Consider the following 9,613-nt stretch of genomic DNA (forward strand, 5'->3'; position numbering starts at 1 on the left):
GCTAGTTGGGGGGACCTGAGGAGGTATTTTGCTGATTTTCCTTGGAATGACTACTGCTTCCGTGTCAGAGACCCGTCTTTGTGTGCTGAGCGCATAACAGAGGTGATAGTGTCTGGCATGGAGGCGTACATTCCTCACTCTTTTTCTCGTCCTAAACCTTCTAAACATTGGTTTAACACAGCTTGTTCTCGTGCTATACATGATAGAGAGGTGGCCCACAAAAGGTACTTAAGCCTTCCATCACCAGAATCTCATGCACTTTATATTTCTGCCCGGAACCATGCCAAGTCTGTTCTCCAACTAGCCAAAAAACTGCTTCATTAACAGAAAATGTCAAAACCTTTCAAGATCTAACTCCCCTCGTGATTTCTGGCATCTAGCCAAAAATATCTCCAATAACTTTGCTTCTTCTTCTTTCCCTCCTCTACTTCAACCAGATGGCACCACTGCTATCACATCTATTTCTAAAGCTGAACTCTTTGCTCAAACCTTTGCTAAAAACTCTACCTTCGATGATTCTGGGCTTGTTCCTCCCTCTCCTCCACCCTCTGACTACTTCATGCCACGTATTAAAATTCTTCGCAATGATGTTTTCCATGCCCTTGCTGGCCTAAACCCTCGGAAGGCTTATGGACCTGATGGGGTCCCTCCTATTGTTCTCCGAAACTGTGCCTCCGTGCTTGCACCTTGCCTAGTCAAACTCTTTCAGCTCTGTCTGTCAACATCTACCTTTCCTTCTTGCTGGATATTTGCCTACATTCAACCTGTTCCTAAAAAGGGTGACCGCTCTAATCCCTCAAACTACCGTCCTATTGCTTTAATTTCCTGCTTATCTAAAGTTTTTTAATCTATCCTCAACAGGAAGATTCTTAAACATCTATCACTTCACAACCTTCTATCTGATCGCCAGTATGGGTTCCGTCAAGGCCGCTCTACTGGTGATCTTCTGGCTTTCCTTACTGAGTCTTGGTCATCCTCTTTTAGAGACTTTGGTGAAACTTTTGCTGTTGCCTTGGACATCTCAAAAGCCTTTGATAGAGTCTAGCACAAAGCTTTGATTTCCAAACTACCCTCCTACGGTTTCTATCCTTCTCTCTGTAACTTCATCTCAAGTTTCCTTTCTGACCGTTCTATTGCTGCTGTGGTAGACGGTCACTGTTCTTCTCCTAAATCTATTAACAGTGATGTTCCTCAGGGTTCTGTTCTGTCACCCACTCTCTTCTTATTATTCATTAATGATCTTCTAAACCAAACTTCTTGTCCTATCCACTCCTACGCTGATGATACCACCCTGCACTTTTCCACGTCTTTTCATAGACGTCCAACCCTTCAGGAGGTAAACATATCACGCAGGGAAGCCACAGAACGCCTGACTTCTGATCTTTCTAAAATTTCTGATTGGGGCAGAGCAAACTTGCTATTGTTCAATGCCTCAAAAACTCAATTCCTCCATCTATCAACTCGACACAACCTTCCAGACAACTATCCTTTCTTCTTCAATGACACTCAACTGTCCTCCTCTTCTACACTGAACATCCTTGGTCTGTCCTTTACTTATAATCTGAACTGGAAACTTCACATCTCATCTCTAGCTAAAACAGCTTCTATGAAGTTAGGTGTTCTGAGACGTCTCCGCCAGTTTTTCTCGCCCCCCCAGCTGCTAACTCTGTACAAGGGCCTTATCCGTTCATGTATGGAGTATGCTTCACATGTCTGGGGGGGTTCCACTCATACTGCTCTTCTAGACAGGGTGGAATCAAAAGCTTTTCGTCTCATCAACTCCTCTCCTCTAACTGACTGTCTTCAGCCCCTCTCTCACCACCGCAATGTTGCATATCTAGCTGTCTTCTACCGCTATTTTCATGCCAACTGCTCTTCTGATCTTGCTAACTGCATGCCTCCCCTCCTTCCGCGGCCTCGCTGCACAAGACTTTCTTCTTTCTCTCACCCCTATTCTGTCCACCTCTCTAATGCAAGAGTTAACCAGTATTCTCAATCATTCATCCCTTTCTCTGGTAAACTCTGGAACTCCCTGCCTGCTTCTGTATTTCCACCTTCCTATGACTTGAATTCCTTCAAGAGGGAGGTTTCAAGACACTTATCCACCAATTTGTGACCACTGCTTTGAGCCTTTTATGGGACTGGCATTTCAGTGGGCATTTTTTTTTTATTAGATTTTTGTTGCCCTTGGCCAGTATCCTTCCTACATAAAAAAAAAAAAAAAAAATATATATATATATATATATATATATATATATATATATATATATATATATATATATATATATATATATATATATATATATATATATATATATATATATATTTTTTTTTTTTTTTTATGTAGGAAGGATACTGGCCAAGGGCAACAAAAATCTAATAAAAAAAATGCCCACTGAAATGCCAGTCCCTAAAAGGGTCAAAGCAGTGGTCAAAAATTGGTGGATAAGTGTCTTGAAACCTCCCTCTTGAAGGAATTCAAGTCATAGGAAGGTGGAAATACAGAAGCAGGCAAGGAGTTCCAGAGTTTACCAGAGAAAGGGATGAATGATTGAGAATACTGGTTAACTCTTGCGTTAGAGAGGTGGACAGAATAGGAGTGAGAGAAAGAAGAAAGTCTTGTGCAGCGAGGCCGCGGAAGGAGGGGAGGCATGCAGTTAGCAAGATCAGAAGAGCAGTTAGCATGAAAATAGCGGTAGAAGACAGCAAGAGATGCAACATTGCGGCGGTGAGAGAGAGGCTGAAGACAGTCAGTTAGAGGAGAGGAGTTGATGAGACGAAAAGCTTTTGATTCCACCCTGTCTAGAACAGCAGTATGAGTGGAACCCCCCCAGACATGTGAAGCATACTCCATACATGGACGGATAAGGCCCTTGTACAGAGTTAGCAGCTGGTGGGGTGAGAAAAACTGGCGGAGACGTCTCAGAACACCTAACTTCATAGAAGCCGTTTTAGCTAGAGATGAGATGTGAAGTTTCCAGTTCAGATTATAAGTAAAGGACAGACCGAGGATGTTCAGTGTAGAAGAGGGGGACAGTTGAGTGTCATTGAAGAAGAGGGGATAGTTGTCTGGAAGATTGTGTCGAGTTGATAGATGGAGGAATTGAGTTTTTGAGGCATTGAACAATACCAAGTTTGCTCTGCCCCAATCAGAAATTTTAGAAAGATCAGAAGTCAGGCGTTCTGTGGCTTCCCTGCGTGATATGTTTACCTCCTGAAGGGTTGGACGTCTATGAAAAGACGTGGAAAAGTGCAGGGTGGTATCATCAGCATAGGAGTGGATAGGACAAGAAGTTTGGTTTAGAAGATCATTAATGAATAATAAGAAGAGAGTGGGTGACAGGACAGAACCCTGAGGAACACCACAGTTAATAGATTTAGGAGAAGAACAGTGACCGTCTACCACAGCAGCAATAGAACGGTCAGAAAGGAAACTTGAGATGAAGTTACAGAGAGAAGGATAGAAACCGTAGGAGGGTAGTTTGGAAATCAAAGCTTTGTGCCAGACTCTATCAAAGGCTTTTGATATGTCCAAAGTTTCACCAAAGTCTCTAAAAGAGGATGACCAAGACTCAGTAAGGAAAGCCAGAAGATCACCAGTAGAGCGTCCTTGACGGAACCCATACTGGCGATCAGATAGAAGGTTGTGAAGTGATAGATGTTTAAGAATCTTCCTGTTGAGGATAGATTCAAAAACTTTAGATAAGCAGGAAATTAAAGCAATAGGACGGTAGTTTGAGGGATTAGAGCGGTCACCCTTTTTAGGAACAGGTTGAATGTAGGCAAACTTCCAGCAAGAAGGAAAGGTAGATGTTGACAGACAGAGCTGAAAGAGTTTGACTAGGCAAGGTGCAAGCACGGAGGCACAGTTTCGGAGAACAATAGGAGGGACCCCATCAGGTCCATAAGCCTTCTGAGGGTTTAGGCCAGCGAGGACATGGAAAACATCATTACGAAGAATTTTAATACGAGGCATGAAGTAGTCAGAGGGTGGAGGAGAGGGAGGAACAAGCCCAGAATCGTCCAAGGTAGAGTTTTTAGCAAAGGTTTGAGCAAAGAGTTCAGCTTTAGAAATAGATGTGATAGCAGTGGTGCCATCTGGTTGAAGTAGAGGAGGGAAAGAAGAAGAAGCAAAGTTATTGGAGATATTTTTGGCTAGATGCCAGAAATCACGAGGGGAGTTAGATCTTGAAAGGTTTTGACATTTTCTGTTAATGAAGGAGTTTTTGGCTAGTTGGAGAACAGACTTGGCATGGTTCCGGGCAGAAATATAAAGTGCATGAGATTCTGGTGAAGGAAGGCTTAAGTACCTTTTGTGGGCCACCTCTCTATCATGTATAGCACGAGAACAAGCTGTGTTAAACCAAGGTTTAGAAGGTTTAGGACGAGAAAAAGAGTGAGGAATGTACGCCTCCATGCCAGACACTATCACCTCTGTTATGCGCTCAGCACACAAAGACAGGTCTCTGACACGGAAGCAGTAGTCATTCCAAGGAAAATCAGCAAAATACCGCCTCAGGTCCCCCCAACTAGCAGAGGCAAAACGCCAGAGGCACCTTCGCTTAGGGGGATCCTGAGGAGGGATTGGAGTGATAGGACAAGATAAAGATATGAGATTGTGATCGGAGGAGCCCAACGGAGAAGAAAGGGTAACAGCATAAGCAGAAGGATTAGAGGTCAGGAAAAGGTCAAGAATGTTGGGCGTATCTCCAAGACGGTCAGGAATACGAGTAGGGTGTTGCACCAATTGCTCTAGGTCATGGAGGATAGCAAAGTTGTAGGCTAGTTCACCAGGATGGTCAGTGAAGGGAGAGGAAAGCCAAAGCTGGTGGTGAACATTGAAGTCTCCAAGAATGGAGATCTCTGCAAAAGGGAAGAGGGTCAGAATGTGCTCCACTTTGGAAGTTAAGTAGTCAAAGAATTTCTTATAGTCAGAGGAGTTAGGAGAGAGGTATACAGCACAGATAAATTTAGTATCAGAATGACTCTGTAGTCGAAGCCAGATGGTGGAAAACTCGGAAGATTCAAGAGCGTGGGCACGAGAGCAGGTTAAGTCATTGCGCACATAAACGCAGCATCCAGCTTTGGATCGAAAATGAGGATAGAGAAAGTAGGAGGGAACAGAAAAGGGGCTACTGTCAGTTGCCTCAGACACCTGAGTTTCAGTGAGGAAAAGAAGATGAGGTTTAGAAGAGGAGAGGTGGTGTTCTACAGATTGAAAATTAGATCTTAGACCGCGAATGTTGCAGAAGTTAATGAAGAAAAAGTTGAGGGGGGTGTCAAGACACTTACGGTCGTCGACGGAAAGGCAGTCCGACCTGGGGACATTTATGGTATATATATATATATATATATATATATATATATATATATATATATATATATATATATATATATATATATATATATATATATATATATATATATATATATATATATATATATTATCATATCTTTATCATATCGAAAAACGAAAAACGATATATATATATATATATATATATATATATATATATATATATATATATATATATATATATATATATATATATATATATATATATATATATATATATATATATATATATATATATATATATATCGTTTTTTGTTTTTCGATATGGATGTTAAAGTTTGCACATATAATAATTGTTGTTCTTTAAAGAAGAATATTGATGTCATTCGCAGTTTAACTGGTTTTCAGTATGAATTTATTTTTCTACAAGAGACTTTTGTTTTAGAGGACAGACTTGGTGACAGATTTTGTCAGTGAGAAATATGAGGGTGTAAGTGTGCAAGCTGCCTACTCTGAAAAGGCTCTTGTATCCAATGTAGGGAGGTGTGAAGGTGGACTGGCCTGTATATAGAAGAAAGATTTGACGTTTAAGGTAAAGGTGTTTCTGTTTGAGAAAGATTATATTGCTTTACAATTACCAGTGGGTTATTTGAACATTCTTATAATAAATGTATATATGAGGAGTGTAACATGGGAAAGGAAGACACTTGAAGAATATCTTCACAGGTGGTTTGCCTTGGAACATTTCAAGTGTTTTAATCGATCATGATTTTAATTTCATTTTTATTTTAGGTGGTTTTGATGCAGATCCTTTTATGAGCAGAGCCTGGAACAACTTGGTGACCTTTTGTGAGAGAAATTATTTGTGTTGTCTGGATTTTAACGTGATGGACGGTAACACTTTGATTTTTATACCTTACAGTAACTGCTGCTGTAAGTGGTTAGACCATATTGTAGGAGGAAGCTCAAAGGATGTCTGTGTCAACCATGTTGAAGCTCTGTATCAACTTGTCGGATCGATCATTTACCAATGGCGGAAAATGTTCACTTGGGTGTCCAACAATGTCTGTAGCACTATTATAATTGAAAATGGAAATAAGTGTTTTATCCAATGGAAAAAAAAAAAAAAAACTCTGATTTTTCAGATGCATTTCAAAATATTATTGGCAATACACGAGGCATTATGCCCTGCAAGGCACCTAGATGGTGTAGTGTTGGTTGCCAGAAAGCTGACCACCTTGCACAAATTGAAGAGATTGATATGATAATAGGTGGTAATGTTTTGTACTCTTCTAGTCATTATGCACAGCAGGTTATTGACAGGAACAAGTTCAGTGTAATACCAGGATGGAATAGACGAGTCAAACATTTATATGCTAGATCACGGGACGATTATCAATAACGGCTGATTACTGAAAGAAATAGAAACTGATGAATGTCGGAAAATGAATATGAGTGGCAAAGTGTTCAAAGAGGCTTTGTCTTTGTGTGAGAAAAATGAAACAGAAGAAAGATCTGTCGCAATTCAAGAAAAATTTAGAAACAAGAATATAAAAGAATTTTTGAAAGAGGCTAAGCAACAGTCTGATAAAACAAAGTGGTCTGCTGTTATTGACGGTGAAAATTATATTAATAATGTTATTGAAGTGTTTAATAAGAAATTTCTGAATGGTGGTAACAGTGATTGTACAACAGATAAGAAAGATGAGGAATGGCTTTTAAAAAACTGAAAGTTCCATGCAATGAAAAAGAGAAGTTTGATATGAAAACCTCGCCTCAATCATTAAAAAAAAAAAATGTATATTAAGAAACTTAAGGATGGAGTGGCCATGATGCCTCTAAATCGAAGTGCATTGTTTTTCACAGTAAGGCTAAAATTACAACTAACGACAGCAGTCGTTAGTTGTAACTGTGAATTGAAATTGTGTTGAAATTGTGAATTGCCAGAAATAACTGGCTCACTGGTTCACTCATAGTTTTGTGATAAAAAAAAAAAACATGTTCAAATGAAATTAAATAGTTTTTTTTTTTTTTATGATAAGTTTAGTTGAGTATTCATGAAGTTGAAGGGCACAAATGTTGGAGCAATGTTATATTTATTTAAGTCATACTGTGTACCAGATTATGGACTGCAGTTCTGGAAAAATTAAGTGACATTTTCTAGTAATATTTTCAATATTTTTGAGTGTGCATATGTAAGTGGCATGAAGAGATAAAGAAATGTTCATTTGGTGTGAGTAACCATGATATTGGTCATCACTGAGTCTTGCTTTTATTGAAACATCAGGCACCTTTAACACAAACTACATATTTCAACTCTTTTAACAACAACAACTCTCACATTTTTGTTCTTAATACGACCAGGTTTTTAAATGCAATTACGTACAAATAATCTTCTAATTATTTTAAGAAAACATATATAGTTAATTCTTTTACATTATGATATTGGTATTATTTTACCACAAATCACTTGTGTGCAAATTCATGAACCCAGTACAGGATTTCATGTGTCCAATACTGTGTCATGTACTGCTTACTCTGTATTATGAAATAAAGAATGCTGATGATTATGATGATAACTACCAATACTACTACTACTACTACTACTACTACTAATAATAATAATAATAATAATAATGATAATAATAATAATAACAATAATAATAATAATAATAATAATAATAATAATGATAATAATGATAATAATAATAATGATAATGATAATAATAATAATAATAATAATAATTATTATTATTATTATTATTATTATTATTATTATTATTATTATTATTATTATCATTATTATTATTATTATTATTATTATTATTATTGTTATTATTATTATTATTATTATTATTATTATTATTATTATTATTATTATTTTTATAATAATAATGTTAAGAGTAATAATTAATAATAAATGTCACACAAATGATACGGGTTTTAAACTTATAAACTTCTCTGATAGATAGACATGAACAAGAGAGAGAGAGAGAGAGAGAGAGAGAGAGAGAGAGAGAGAGAGAGAGAGAGAGAGAGAAACTGTTTTTAAAACCTCCCGCTTGTCTCGACAGCATCTAGCAGGCAGCAGTAATAATTAGTTGTTGTTGTTGTTGTTGTTGTTGTTGTTGCTTCGTTTCATCATTCATTTACTAAATTTAAGTCTGTCTGTTTATATTTATCTGCACACACACACACACACACACACACACACACACACACACACACACACACACACACACACACTAAGAAGCTTCAAGAAATATATATTTGTTCCCTTCCTGACAATCAGTACAGCCAGTCGTTGTCTCAGAGAAAATGCGAGAACGATCACTTTCCACTTAGAAAAGACGGGCGTATGAAAGTGAAATAAAGTAAGAATGAACTTTTCCTTTATATGTGAAAACCTGGGGACTTTTTTTTCATCTTTACCCCGCCATTCTTTCTTTTCCTTTCCTCTTTTTCTGGCTCATTTTTCCCTTCTCTCCTCCGTTGTCCATGTAATGAAGGGCACAAGCGTTAAGGAAAGATGCCCCTCTTGATGTTGCCTCACCCCCTCCTGCCCTTCCTACCCCTCTGTGCTTTCCTCTCCTCTGATGCTGCCTCGCCTCCTCCTGCTCTTCTGTGCCTTCCTCTCGCCTGATGCTGACTCGCGTCCTGTCCCTCCTTTCCTTTTGTGCCCCCTCCTCTCTCCTGATGTCACTTCGCCTCTTCCTGGCCCTCCCACCTTCCTGTACCTCCCTCTCTCTCTCTTCCTCCCCGGCAGGAAAGACTGACAAACAGACAGATAGGCAGGAAAAGAGAATATTTTACATCTTTTTTTATGTCTATCTGTCCGAAGGTGAATCTCTCTCTCTCTCTCTCTCTCTCTCTCTCTCTCTCTCTCTCTCTCTCTCTCTCTCTCTCTCTCTCTCTCTCTCTCTCTCTCTCTCTCTCTCTCCATTATCATTATTTATTGATTTATTTTACATATATATTTTTTGCTTACTTACTACTACTATTACTACTACTACTACTACTACTACTACTACTACTACTACTACTACTACTACTATTACTACTCGTACTACTACAGCATGTACAGAACTATTGCATTTGGTACACACACTCAATTTCATGTGTGTGTGTGTGTGTGTGTGTCTGTGTGTGTGTGTGTGAGTTTTCAAATATTATTATTATTATTATTATTATTATATTTGTTATTATTATTACAAGCATGGAAATAGTGTTGCCAATGGGGCGAATGGACCCCTAATACAGCATTGCCAGATGTTGTTGTTGTTATTATTATTATTATTATTATTATTGTTATTATTA

General features: G+C 38.2%; 1 protein-coding gene across 5 annotated transcripts in view; it reads left to right on the forward strand.

Annotated features, from left to right (window-relative positions):
• The window catches only part of LOC135104966 (uncharacterized), a 95,615-nt gene that overhangs the window by 82,782 nt on the left and 3,220 nt on the right, over positions 1-9,613 (forward strand). The window contains exon 4 of one of the 5 annotated variants that reach the window (XR_010270626.1): positions 6,219-7,867. The exons of the other annotated variants lie outside the window; for them this stretch is intronic. The gene's annotated coding sequence lies outside the window, so the exon portion shown is untranslated. Of the gene's footprint in view, positions 1-6,218; positions 7,868-9,613 lie in introns of those variants that run through there. 5 annotated transcript variants of the gene reach the window in all.

The sequence above is a fragment of the Scylla paramamosain genome, chromosome 11 (genome assembly GCF_035594125.1).
Source record: "Scylla paramamosain isolate STU-SP2022 chromosome 11, ASM3559412v1, whole genome shotgun sequence".
In the NCBI taxonomy this organism is placed as follows: Eukaryota; Metazoa; Arthropoda; class Malacostraca; order Decapoda; family Portunidae; genus Scylla; species Scylla paramamosain.